The sequence below is a fragment of the Pseudophryne corroboree genome, unplaced genomic scaffold, assembly GCF_028390025.1.
Source record: "Pseudophryne corroboree isolate aPseCor3 unplaced genomic scaffold, aPseCor3.hap2 scaffold_249, whole genome shotgun sequence".
Taxonomy (NCBI): Eukaryota; Metazoa; Chordata; class Amphibia; order Anura; family Myobatrachidae; genus Pseudophryne; species Pseudophryne corroboree.
Genome location: NW_026969146.1, coordinates 312,792 through 327,545, shown reverse-complemented (window position 1 = coordinate 327,545; position 14,754 = coordinate 312,792). Strand labels below are relative to the sequence as shown.

The window sequence follows — 14,754 nt, the reverse complement described above, 5'->3', positions numbered from 1 at the left end:
TAAGCGTGTTAATGCTTTGTCCACCCTAGGGGAGGATTCCCATCGTAACCAATCCATTGATGGGAAAGGATACGCCATAAGAATCCTTTTGGAAATCTGCAGTCTTTTATCTGGAGATTCCCAAGCTTTTTCACATAACTCGTTCAGCTCGTGTGACCCCCTCAAAGGTTACCTCAGGCTTTTTCACCTTGTACATATGTACCCTCTTGTCAGGGACAGGGGGTTCCTTTCTGATGTGCAAAACATCTTTTATTGCCATAATCATATATCGAATGGATTTTGCCAATTTTGGCTGTAACTTTGCATCATCGTAATCGACACTGGAGTCAGAATCCGTGTCTGTATCTGTGTCAACAATCTGGGATAGTGGGCGCTTATGAGACCCTGACAGTCCCTGCAACATAGGATCAGGCATGGGTTGAGACCCTGACTGTCCCAAAGCTTCAGCCTTGTCTAATATTTTGTGCAATGAGTTTACACTAGCATTTAAAACATTCCACATATCCATCCAATCAGCTGTCGGCGGAGACACCACATTCATTTGCTCCTGCTCCTCTCTAATATAGCCTTCTTCCTCAGACATGTCGACACACGTGTACCGACACACCACACACACAGGGAATGCTTTTTCTGAAGACAGTTTCCCCTCAAGGCCCTTTGGAGAGACAGAGAGAGAGTATGCCAGCACACACCCCAGCGCTATATAACCCAGGAATACACAGTAACTTAATGTTTGCCCAGTAGTCACAAGGGAACTCTCGAAAGAAGAACAAGGCTAGAGGAAGATCTGAGACAAAGAAATCTGACTTTTACCAGAGCTGACCAGAGGAAAGCACAACACAGTCCCCCACTACCACAAATAATGCAGTCGAGTTTCCCACATTTGGGGAAATCACAGGGGTCAGCATACCCAGAATGCAATGAATGAACCTCACCCTGGGAGAACAATCTTCATGACCATGGTATCTCCTATGCAAAATAAGTATGATTTGGGATAGGGCTGGGGAGGGCCGCTGCTCAGGCACATCTCTGTCAAGTAAAGGCGATTCAACTGAGGCAGCACAAGGGAACTCTCATCTGGGGACAACAACTGCAGGGAGAACACATATTTTCAGATGAACATGGGAGGGCAGAAGGCTGCCTAATACTGAAGCACCCCCAAACAACAAACCAAATGCAACAACTAGTGCAAGCATTCCTGGGGGAAGGCCTGCAGCAGATGGATTTGCATTTGGTGATGTCATCCAAGCAGTGGGTCAAAGTTGGCTTCAACCCTCGTCTGCATATGAAAAGAAAAAAGGGATGTGCAGGGCATGGCGGCCTTTTGCGGCGCTTGGATGACCCCTAATTCGCATTAAACACCTCCACCCTCCTTCGGTGTGGGGCTCATGTTGGCTATGCCCCAGCCCCTGAAGCATTCAAGCTGATTTCTTGCAGCAGCTGGGCACTGTAACTAGAGATGAGCGCCTGAAATTTTTCGGGTTTTGTGTTTTGGTTTTGGGTTCGGTTCCGCGGCCGTGTTTTGGGTTCGAACGCGTTTTGGCAAAACCTCACCGAATTTTTTTTGTCGGATTCGGGTGTGTTTTGGATTCGGGTGTTTTTTTCAAAAAACACTAAAAAACAGCTTAAATCATAGAATTTGGGGGTCATTTTGATCCCAAAGTATTATTAACCTCAAAAACCATAATTTACACTCATTTTCAGTCTATTCTGAATACCTCACACCTCACAATATTATTTTTAGTCCTAAAATTTGCACCGAGGTCGCTGTGTGAGTAAGATAAGCGACCCTAGTGGCCGACACAAACACCGGGCCCATCTAGGAGTGGCACTGCAGTGTCACGCAGGATGTCCCTTCCAAAAAACCCTCCCCAAACAGCACATGACGCAAAGAAAAAAAGAGGCGCAATGAGGTAGCTGTGTGAGTAAGACTAGCGACCCTAGTGGCCGACACAAACACCGGGCCCATCTAGGAGTGGCACTGCAGTGTCACGCAGGATGGCCCTTCCAAAAAACCCTCCCCAAACAGCACATGACGCAAAGAAAAAAAGAGGCGCAATGAGGTAGCTGTGTGAGTAAGATTAGCGACCCTAGTGGCCGACACAAACACCGGGCCCATCTAGGAGTGGCACTGCAGTGTCACGCAGGATGTCCCTTCCAAAAAACCCTCCCCAAACAGCACATGACGCAAAGAAAAAAAGAGGCGCAATGAGGTAGCTGACTGTGTGAGTAAGATTAGCGACCCTAGTGGCCGACACAAACACCGGGCCCATCTAGGAGTGGCACTGCAGTGTCACGCAGGATGTCCCTTCCAAAAAACCCTCCCCAATCAGCACATGATGCAAAGAAAAAGAAAAGAAAAAAGAGGTGCAAGATGGAATTGTCCTTGGGCCCTCCCACCCACCCTTATGTTGTATAAACAAAACAGGACATGCACACTTTAACCAACCCATCATTTCAGTGACAGGGTCTGCCACACGACTGTGACTGATATGACGGGTTGGTTTGGACCCCCCCCCAAAAAAGAAGCAATTAATCTCTCCTTGCACAAACTGGCTCTACAGAGGCAAGATGTCCACCTCATCTTCACCCTCCGATATATCACCGTGTACATCCCCCTCCTCACAGATTATCAATTCGTCCCCACTGGAATCCACCATCTCAGCTCCCTGTGTACTTTGTGGAGGCAATTGCTGCTGGTCAATGTCTCCGCGGAGGAATTGATTATAATTCATTTTAATGAACATCATCTTCTCCACATTTTCTGGATGTAACCTCGTACGCCGATTGCTGACAAGGTGAGCGGCGGCACTAAACACTCTTTCGGAGTACACACTTGTGGGAGGGCAACCTAGGTAGAATAAAGCCAGTTTGTGCAAGGGCCTCCAAATTGCCTCTTTTTCCTGCCAGTATAAGTACGGACTGTGTGACGTGCCTACTTGGATGCGGTCACTCATATAATCCTCCACCATTCTATCAATGTTGAGAGAATCATATGCAGTGACAGTAGACGTCATGTCCGTAATCGTTGTCAGGTCCTTCAGTCCGGACCAGATGTCAGCATCAGCAGTCGCTCCAGACTGCCCTGCATCACCGCCAGCGGGTGGGCTCGGAATTCTGAGCCTTTTCCTCGCACCCCCAGTTGCGGGAGAATGTGAAGGAGGAGATGTTGACAGGTCGCGTTCCGCTTGACTTGACAATTTTGTCACCAGCAGGTCTTTCAACCCCAGCAGACCTGTGTCTGCCGGAAAGAGAGATCCAAGGTAGGCTTTAAATCTAGGATCGAGCACGGTGGCCAAAATGTAGTGCTCTGATTTCAACAGATTGACCACCCGTGAATCCTTGTTAAGCGAATTAAGGGCTGCATCCACAAGTCCCACATGCCTAGCGGAATCGCTCCCTTTTAGCTCCTTCTTCAATGCCTCCAGCTTCTTCTGCAAAAGCCTGATGAGGGGAATGACCTGACTCAGGCTGGCAGTGTCTGAACTGACTTCACGTGTGGCAAATTCAAAGGGCATCAGAACCTTGCACAACGTTGAAATCATTCTCCACTGCACTTGAGACAGGTGCATTCCACCTACTATATCGTGCTCAATTGTATAGGCTTGAATGGCCTTTTGCTGCTCCTCCAACCTCTGAAGCATATAGAGGGTTGAATTCCACCTCGTTACCACTTCTTGCTTCAGATGATGGCAGGGCAGGTTCAGTAGTTTTTGGTGGTGCTCCAGTCTTCTGTACGTGGTGCCTGTACGCCGAAAGTGTCCCGCAATTTTTCTGGCCACCGACAGCATCTCTTGCACGCCCCTGTCGTTTTTTAAAAAATTCTGCACCACCAAATTCAAGGTATGTACAAAACATGGGACGTGCTGGAATTTGCCCATATTTAATGCACACACAATATTGCTGGCGTTGTCCGATGCCACAAATCCACAGGAGAGTCCAATTGGGGTAAGCCATTCCGCGATGATCTTCCTCAGTTGCCGTAAGAGGTTTTCAGCTGTGTGCGTATTCTGGAAAGCGGTGATACAAAGCGTAGCCTGCCTAGGAAAGAGTTGGCGTTTGCGAGATGCTGCTACTGGTGCCGCCGCTGCTGTTCTTGCGGCGGGAGTCCATACATCTACCCAGTGGGCTGTCACAGTCATATAGTCCTGACCCTGCCCTGCTCCACTTGTCCACATGTCCGTGGTTAAGTGGACATTGGGTACAACTGCATTTTTTAGGACACTGGTGAGTCTTTTTCTGACGTCCGTGTACATTCTCGGTATCGCCTGCCTAGAGAAATGGAACCTAGATGGTATTTGGTACCGGGAACACAGTACCTCAATCAAGTCTCTAGTTCCCTGTGAATTGACAGTGGATACCGGAAACACGTTTCTCACCACCCAGGCTGCCAAGGCCTGAGTTATCCGCTTTGCAGCAGGATGACTGCTGTGATATTTCATCTTCCTCGCAAAGGACTGTTGGACAGTCAATTGCTTACTGGAAGTAGTACAAGTGGTCTTCCGACTTCCCCTCTGGGATGACCATCGACTCCCAGCGGCAACAACAGCAGCGCCAGCAGCAGTAGGCGTTACACGCAAGGATGCATCGGAGGAATCCCAGGCAGGAGAGGACTCGTCAGAATTGCCAGTGACATGGCCTGCAGGACTATTGGCATTCCTGGGGAAGGAGGAAATTGACACTGAGGGAGTTGGTGGGGTGGTTTGCGTGAGCTTGGTTACAAGAGGAAGGGATTTACTGGTCAGTGGACTGCTTCCGCTGTCACCCAAAGTTTTTGAACTTGTCACTGACTTATTATGAATGCGCTGCAGGTGACGTATAAGGGAGGATGTTCCGAGGTGGTTAACGTCCTTACCCCTACTTATTACAGCTTGACAAAGGGAACACACGGCTTGACACCTGTTGTCCGCATTTCTGGTGAAATACCTCCACACCGAAGAGCTGATTTTTTTGGTATTTTCACCTGGCATGTCAACGGCCATATTCCTCCCACGGACAACAGGTGTCTCCCCGGGTGCCTGACTTAAACAAACCACCTCACCATCAGAATCCTCCTGGTCAATTTCCTCCCCAGCGCCAGCAACACCCATATCCTCCTCATCCTGGTGTACTTCAACACTGACATCTTCAATCTGACTATCAGGAACTGGACTGCGGGTGCTCCTTCCAGCACTTGCAGGGGGCGTGCAAATGGTGGAAGACGCATGCTCTTCACGTCCAGTGTTGGGAAGGTCAGGCATCGCAACCGACACAATTGGACTCTCCTTGTGGATTTGGGATTTCGAAGAATGCACAGTTCTTTGCTGTGCTGCTTTTGCCAGCTTGAGTCTTTTCATTTTTCTAGCGAGAGGCTGAGTGCTTCCATCCTCATGTGAAGCTGAACCACTAGCCATGAACATAGGCCAGGGCCTCAGCCGTTCCTTGCCACTCCGTGTGGTAAATGGCATATTGGCAAGTTTACGCTTCTCCTCCGACAATTTTATTTTAGGTTTTGGAGTCCTTTTTTTACTGATATTTGGTGTTTTGGATTTAACATGCTCTGTACTATGACATTGGGCATCGGCCTTGGCAGACGACGTTGCTGGCATTTCATCGTCTCGGCCATGACTAGTGGCAGCAGCTTCAGCACGAGGTGGAAGTGGATCTTGATCTTTCCCTAATTTTGGAACCTCAACATTTTTGTTCTCCATATTTTAATAGGCACAACTAAAAGGCACCTCAGGTAAACAATGGAGATGGATGGATTGGATACTAGTATACAATTATGGACGGGCTGCCGAGTGCCGACACAGAGGTAGCCACAGCCGTGAACTACCGCACTGTACTGTGTCTGCTGCTAATATATAGACTGGTTGATAAAGAGATAGTATACTCGTAACTAGTATGTATGTATAAAGAAAGAAAAAAAAACCACGGTTAGGTGGTATATACAATTATGGACGGGCTGCCGAGTGCCGACACAGAGGTAGCCACAGCCGTGAACTACCGCACTGTACTGTGTCTGCTGCTAATATATAGACTGGTTGATAAAGAGATAGTATACTCGTAACTAGTATGTATGTATAAAGAAAGAAAAAAAAACCACGGTTAGGTGGTATATACAATTATGGACGGGCTGCCGAGTGCCGACACAGAGGTAGCCACAGCCGTGAACTACCGCACTGTACTGTGTCTGCTGCTAATATAGACTGGTTGATAAAGAGATAGTATACTCGTAACTAGTATGTATGTATAAAGAAAGAAAAAAAAACCACGGTTAGGTGGTATATGCAATTATGGACGGGCTGCCGAGTGCCGACACAGAGGTAGCCACAGCCGTGAACTACCGCACTGTACTGTGTCTGCTGCTAATATATAGACTGGTTGATAAAGAGATAGTATACTCGTAACTAGTATGTATGTATAAAGAAAGAAAAAAAAACCACGGTTAGGTGGTATATACAATTATGGACGGGCTGCCGAGTGCCGACACAGAGGTAGCCACAGCCGTGAACTACCGCACTGTACTGTGTCTGCTGCTAATATATAGACTGGTTGATAAAGAGATAGTATACTCGTAACTAGTATGTATGTATAAAGAAAGGAAAAAAAACCACGGTTAGGTGGTATATACAATTATGGACGGGCTGCCGAGTGCCGACACAGAGGTAGCCACAGCCGTGAACTACCGCACTGTACTGTGTCTGCTGCTAATATATAGACTGGTTGATAAAGAGATAGTATACTCGTAACTAGTATGTATGTATAAAGAAAGAAAAAAAAACCACGGTTAGGTGGTATATACAATTATGGACGGGCTGCCGAGTGCCGACACAGAGGTAGCCACAGCCGTGAACTACCGCACTGTACTGTGTCTGCTGCTAATATAGACTGGTTGATAAAGAGATAGTATACTCGTAACTAGTATGTATGTATAAAGAAAGAAAAAAAAACCACGGTTAGGTGGTATATACAATTATGGACGGGCTGCCGAGTGCCGACACAGAGGTAACCACAGCCGTGAACTACCGCACTGTACTGTGTCTGCTGCTAATATATAGACTGGTTGATAAAGAGATAGTATACTCGTAACTAGTATGTATGTATAAAGAAAGAAAAAAAAACCACGGTTAGGTGGTATATACAATTATGGACGGGCTGCCGAGTGCCGACACAGAGGTAGCCACAGCCGTGAACTACCGCACTGTACTGTGTCTGCTGCTAATATATAGACTGGTTGATAAAGAGATAGTATACTCGTAACTAGTATGTATGTATAAAGAAAGAAAAAAAAACCACGGTTAGGTGGTATATACAATTATGGACGGGCTGCCGAGTGCCGACACAGAGGTAGCCACAGCCGTGAACTACCGCACTGTACTGTGTCTGCTGCTAATATAGACTGGTTGATAAAGAGATAGTATACTACTAATATTATATATACTGGTGGTCAGTAGAGATGAGCGGGTTCGGTTCCTCGGAATCCGAACCCGCCCGAACTTCATGTTTTTTTTCACGGGTCCGAGCGACTCGGATCTTCCCGCCTTGCTCGGTTAACCCGAGCGCGCCCGAACGTCATCATGACGCTGTCGGATTCTCGCGAGGCTCGGATTCTATCGCGAGACTCGGATTCTATATAAGGAGCCGCGCGTCGCCGCCATTTTCACTCGTGCATTGAGATTGATAGGGAGAGGACGTGTCTGGCGTCCTCTCCATTAGAATAGAGATAGATAGATTAGATAGAGAGAGATTGTGCAGAGTCGCAGACAGAGTTAGTTTACCACAGTCAGTGACCAGTGCAGTTGCTAGTTAACTTTTATTTAATATAATATATCCGTTCACTTCTCTCTGCTATATCCGTTCTCTGCCTGAAAAAAAAAACGATACACAGCACAGTCAGTCACACAGTGTGACTCAGTCTGTGTGCACTCAGCTCAGCCCAGTGTGCTGCACAGTCATCAATGTATAAATTAAAAGCTTATAATTAATTGTGGGGGAGACTGGGGAGCACTGCAGGTTGTTAGCAGGAGCCAGGAGTACAATTATATTAATTAACAGTGCACACTTTTGCTGCAGGAGTGGTGACCAGTGCCTGACCACCAGTATAGTATTGTTGTATACTACTAATATCTCTTTAAATATCAACCAGTCTATATTAGCAGCAGACACAGTACAGTGCGGTAGTTCACGGCTGTGGCTACCTCTGTGTCGGCACACGGCAGGCAGTCCGTCCGACCAGAATTGTATTATTTATTATTATATACCTACCACCTAACCGTGGTTTTTTTTTCATTCTTTATACCGTCATAGTGTCATCCTAATTGTTACGAGTATACTACTATCTCTTTATCAACCAGTGTACAGTGCGGTAGTTCACGGCTGTGGCTACCTCTGTGTCGGCACACGGCAGGCAGTCCGTCCGACCAGAATTGTATTATTTATTATTATATACCTACCACCTAACCGTGGGTTTTTTTTTCATTCTTTATACCGTCATAGTGTCATCCTAATTGTTACGAGTATACTACTATCTCTTTATCAACCAGTGTACAGTGCGGTAGTTCACGGCTGTGGCTACCTCTGTGTCGGCACACGGCAGGCAGTCCGTCCGACCAGAATTGTATTATTTATTATTATATACCTACCACCTAACCGTGGTTTTTTTTTTCATTCTTTATACCGTCATAGTGTCATCCTAATTGTTACGAGTATACTACTATCTCTTTATCAACCAGTGTACAGTGCGGTAGTTCACGGCTGTGGCTACCTCTGTGTCGGCACACGGCAGGCAGTCCGTCCGACCAGAATTGTATTATTTATTATTATATACCTACCACCTAACCGTGGTTTTTTTTTCATTCTTTATACCGTCATAGTGTCATCCTAATTGTTACGAGTATACTACTATCTCTTTATCAACCAGTGTACAGTGCGGTAGTTCACGGCTGTGGCTACCTCTGTGTCGGCACACGGCAGGCAGTCCGTCCGACCAGAATTGTATTATTTATTATTATATACCTACCACCTAACCGTGTTTTTTTTTTCATTCTTTATACCGTCATAGTGTCATCCTAATTGTTACGAGTATACTACTATCTCTTTATCAACCAGTGTACAGTGCGGTAGTTCACGGCTGTGGCTACCTCTGTGTCGGCACACGGCAGGCAGTCCGTCCGACCAGAATTGTATTATTTATTATTATATACCTACCACCTAACCGTGGTTTTTTTTTTCATTCTTTATACCGTCATAGTGTCATCCTAATTGTTACGAGTATACTACTATCTCTTTATCAACCAGTGTACAGTGCGGTAGTTCACGGCTGTGGCTACCTCTGTGTCGGCACACGGCAGGCAGTCCGTCCGACCAGAATTGTATTATTTATTATTATATACCTACCACCTAACCGTGGTTTTTTTTTTTCATTCTTTATACCGTCATAGTGTCATCCTAATTGTTACGAGTATACTACTATCTCTTTATCAACCAGTGTACAGTGCGGTAGTTCACGGCTGTGGCTACCTCTGTGTCGGCACACGGCAGGCAGTCCGTCCGACCAGAATTGTATTATTTATTATTATATACCTACCACCTAACCGTGGTTTTTTTTTTCATTCTTTATACCGTCATAGTGTCATCCTAATTGTTACGAGTATACTACTATCTCTTTATCAACCAGTGTACAGTGCGGTAGTTCACGGCTGTGGCTACCTCTGTGTCGGCACACGGCAGGCAGTCCGTCCGACCAGAATTGTATTATTTATTATTATATACCTACCACCTAACCGTGGTTTTTTTTTTCATTCTTTATACCGTCATAGTGTCATCCTAATTGTTACGAGTATACTACTATCTCTTTATCAACCAGTGTACAGTGCGGTAGTTCACGGCTGTGGCTACCTCTGTGTCGGCACACGGCAGGCAGTCCGTCCGACCAGAATTGTATTATTTATTATTATATACCTACCACCTAACCGTGGTTTTTTTTTTCATTCTTTATACCGTCATAGTGTCATCCTAATTGTTACGAGTATACTACTATCTCTTTATCAACCAGTGTACAGTGCGGTAGTTCACGGCTGTGGCTACCTCTGTGTCGGCACACGGCAGGCAGTCCGTCCGACCAGAATTGTATTATTTATTATTATATACCTACCACCTAACCGTGGTTTTTTTTTTCATTCTTTATACCGTCATAGTGTCATCCTAATTGTTACGAGTATACTACTATCTCTTTATCAACCAGTGTACAGTGCGGTAGTTCACGGCTGTGGCTACCTCTGTGTCGGCAGTCGGCAGGCAGTCCGTCCATCCATAATTGTATTATTATTATAATATATACCACCTAACCGTGGTTTTTTTTTCATTCTTTATACCGTCGTCATAGTGTCATACTAGTTGTTACGAGTATACTACTATCTCTTTATCAACCAGTGTACAGTGCGGTAGTTCACGGCTGTGGCTACCTCTGTGTCGGCAGTCGGCAGGCAGTCCGTCCATCCATAATTGTATTATTATTATAATATATACCACCTAACCGTGGTTTTTTTTCCATTCTTTATACCGTCGTCATAGTGTCATACTAGTTGTTACGAGTATACTACTATCTCTTTATCAACCAGTGTACAGTGCGGTAGTTCACGGCTGTGGCTACCTCTGTGTCGGCAGTCGGCAGGCAGTCCGTCCATCCATAATTGTATTATTATTATAATATATACCACCTAACCGTGGTTTTTTTATACCACCTAACCGTGGCAGTCCGTCCATAATTGTATACTAGTATCCAATCCATCCATCTCCATTGTTTACCTGAGGTGCCTTTTAGTTCTGCCTATAAAATATGGAGAACAAAAAAGTTGAGGTTCCAAAATTAGGGAAAGATCAAGATCCACTTCCACCTCGTGCTGAAGCTGCTGCCACTAGTCATGGCCGAGACGATGAAATGCCAGCAACGTCGTCTGCCAAGGCCGATGCCCAATGTCATAGTACAGAGCATGTCAAATCCAAAACACCAAATATCAGAAAAAAAAGGACTCCAAAACCTAAAATAAAATTGTCGGAGGAGAAGCGTAAACTTGCCAATATGCCATTTACCACACGGAGTGGCAAGGAACGGCTGAGGCCCTGGCCTATGTTCATGGCTAGTGGTTCAGCTTCACATGAGGATGGAAGCACTCAGCCTCTCGCTAGAAAACTGAAAAGACTCAAGCTGGCAAAAGCACCGCAAAGAACTGTGCGTTCTTTGAAATCCCAAATCCACAAGGAGAGTCCAATTGTGTCGTTTGCGATGCCTGACCTTCCCAACACTGGACGTGAAGAGCATGCGCCTTCCACTATTTGCATGCCCCCTGCAAGTGCTGGAAGAAGCACCCGCAGTCCAGTTCCTGATAGTCAGATTGAAGATGTCAGTGTTGAAGTACACCAGGATGAGGAGGATATGGGTGTTGCTGGCGCTGGGGAGGAAATTGACCAGGAGGATTCTGATGGTGAGGTGGTTTGTTTAAGTCAGGCACCCGGGGAGACACCTGTTGTCCGTGGGAGGAATATGGCCGTTGACATGCCAGGTGAAAATACCAAAAAAATCAGCTCTTCGGTGTGGAGGTATTTCACCAGAAATGCGGACAACAGGTGTCAAGCCGTGTGTTCCCTTTGTCAAGCTGTAATAAGTAGGGGTAAGGACGTTAACCACCTCGGAACATCCTCCCTTATACGTCACCTGCAGCGCATTCATAATAAGTCAGTGACAAGTTCAAAAACTTTGGGTGACAGCGGAAGCAGTCCACTGACCAGTAAATCCCTTCCTCTTGTAACCAAGCTCACGCAAACCACCCCACCAACTCCCTCAGTGTCAATTTCCTCCTTCCCCAGGAATGCCAATAGTCCTGCAGGCCATGTCACTGGCAAGTCTGACGAGTCCTTTCCTGCCTGGGATTCCTCCGATGCATCCTTGCGTGTAACGCCTACTGCTGCTGGCGCTGCTGTTGTTGCCGCTGGGAGTCGATGGTCATCCCAGAGGGGAAGTCGTAAGCCCACTTGTACTACTTCCAGTAAGCAATTGACTGTTCAACAGTCCTTTGCGAGGAAGATGAAATATCACAGCAGTCATCCTACTGCAAAGCGGATAACTGAGTCCTTGACAACTATGTTGGTGTTAGACGTGCGTCCGGTATCCGCCGTTAGTTCACAGGGAACTAGACAATTTATTGAGGCAGTGTGCCCCCGTTACCAAATACCATCTAGGTTCCACTTCTCTAGGCAGGCGATACCGAGAATGTACACGGACGTCAGAAAAAGACTCACCAGTGTCCTAAAAAATGCAGTTGTACCCAATGTCCACTTAACCACGGACATGTGGACAAGTGGAGCAGGGCAGGGTCAGGACTATATGACTGTGACAGCCCACTGGGTAGATGTATGGACTCCCGCCGCAAGAACAGCAGCGGCGGCACCAGTAGCAGCATCTCGCAAACGCCAACTCTTTCCTAGGCAGGCTACGCTTTGTATCACCGCTTTCCAGAATACGCACACAGCTGAAAACCTCTTACGGCAACTGAGGAAGATCATCGCGGAATGGCTTACCCCAATTGGACTCTCCTGTGGATTTGTGGCATCGGACAACGCCAGCAATATTGTGTGTGCATTAAATATGGGCAAATTCCAGCACGTCCCATGTTTTGCACATACCTTGAATTTGGTGGTGCAGAATTTTTTAAAAAACGACAGGGGCGTGCAAGAGATGCTGTCGGTGGCCAGAAAAATTGCGGGACACTTTCGGCGTACAGGCACCACGTACAGAAGACTGGAGCACCACCAAAAACTACTGAACCTGCCCTGCCATCATCTGAAGCAAGAAGTGGTAACGAGGTGGAATTCAACCCTCTATATGCTTCAGAGGTTGGAGGAGCAGCAAAAGGCCATTCAAGCCTATACAATTGAGCACGATATAGGAGATGGAATGCACCTGTCTCAAGTGCAGTGGAGAATGATTTCAACGTTGTGCAAGGTTCTGATGCCCTTTGAACTTGCCACACGTGAAGTCAGTTCAGACACTGCCAGCCTGAGTCAGGTCATTCCCCTCATCAGGCTTTTGCAGAAGAAGCTGGAGGCATTGAAGAAGGAGCTAACACGGAGCGATTCCGCTAGGCATGTGGGACTTGTGGATGCAGCCCTTAATTCGCTTAACAAGGATTCACGGGTGGTCAATCTGTTGAAATCAGAGCACTACATTTTGGCCACCGTGCTCGATCCTAGATTTAAAGCCTACCTTGGATCTCTCTTTCCGGCAGACACAGGTCTGCTGGGGTTGAAAGACCTGCTGGTGACAAAATTGTCAAGTCAAGCGGAACGCGACCTGTCAACATCTCCTCCTTCACATTCTCCCGCAACTGGGGGTGCGAGGAAAAGGCTCAGAATTCCGAGCCCACCCGCTGGCGGTGATGCAGGGCAGTCTGGAGCGACTGCTGATGCTGACATCTGGTCCGGACTGAAGGACCTGACAACGATTACGGACATGTCGTCTACTGTCACTGCATATGATTCTCTCAACATTGATAGAATGGTGGAGGATTATATGAGTGACCGCATCCAAGTAGGCACGTCACACAGTCCGTACTTATACTGGCAGGAAAAAGAGGCAATTTGGAGGCCCTTGCACAAACTGGCTTTATTCTACCTAAGTTGCCCTCCCACAAGTGTGTACTCCGAAAGAGTGTTTAGTGCCGCCGCTCACCTTGTCAGCAATCGGCGTACGAGGTTACATCCAGAAAATGTGGAGAAGATGATGTTCATTAAAATGAATTATAATCAATTCCTCCGCGGAGACATTGACCAGCAGCAATTGCCTCCACAAAGTACACAGGGAGCTGAGATGGTGGATTCCAGTGGGGACGAATTGATAATCTGTGAGGAGGGGGATGTACACGGTGATATATCGGAGGGTGAAGATGAGGTGGACATCTTGCCTCTGTAGAGCCAGTTTGTGCAAGGAGAGATTAATTGCTTCTTTTTTGGGGGGGGTCCAAACCAACCCGTCATATCAGTCACAGTCGTGTGGCAGACCCTGTCACTGAAATGATGGGTTGGTTAAAGTGTGCATGTCCTGTTTTGTTTATACAACATAAGGGTGGGTGGGAGGGCCCAAGGATAATTCCATCTTGCACCTCTTTTTTCTTTTCTTTTTCTTTGCATCATGTGCTGATTGGGGAGGGTTTTTTGGAAGGGACATCCTGCGTGACACTGCAGTGCCACTCCTAGATGGGCCCGGTGTTTGTGTCGGCCACTAGGGTCGCTAATCTTACTCACACAGTCAGCTACCTCATTGCGCCTCTTTTTTTCTTTGCGTCATGTGCTGTTTGGGGAGGGTTTTTTGGAAGGGACATCCTGCGTGACACTGCAGTGCCACTCCTAGATGGGCCCGGTGTTTGTGTCGGCCACTAGGGTCGCTAATCTTACTCACACAGTCAGCTACCTCATTGCGCCTCTTTTTTTCTTTGCGTCATGTGCTGTTTGGGGAGGGTTTTTTGGAAGGGACATCCTGCGTGACACTGCAGTGCCACTCCTAGATGTGCCCGGTGTTTGTGTCGGCCACTAGGGTCGCTAATCTTACTCACACAGCTACCTCATTGCGCCTCTTTTTTTCTTTGCGTCATGTGCTGTTTGGGGAGGGTTTTTTGGAAGGGCCATCCTGCGTGACACTGCAGTGCCACTCCTAGATGGGCCCGGTGTTTGTGTCGGCCACTAGGGTCGCTTATCTTACTCACACAGCGACCTCGGTGC

At 46.9% G+C, this 14,754-nt stretch overlaps 1 non-coding gene across 1 annotated transcript; it reads right to left on the bottom strand.

The window, feature by feature from the left end:
* Positions 1–823: 823 nt before the first annotated feature.
* Positions 824–986, bottom strand: LOC135011602 (U1 spliceosomal RNA). The gene has a single exon (XR_010210670.1). It is a non-coding gene; the product is annotated as a U1 spliceosomal RNA (small nuclear RNA).
* Positions 987–14,754: the final 13,768 nt, after the last annotated feature.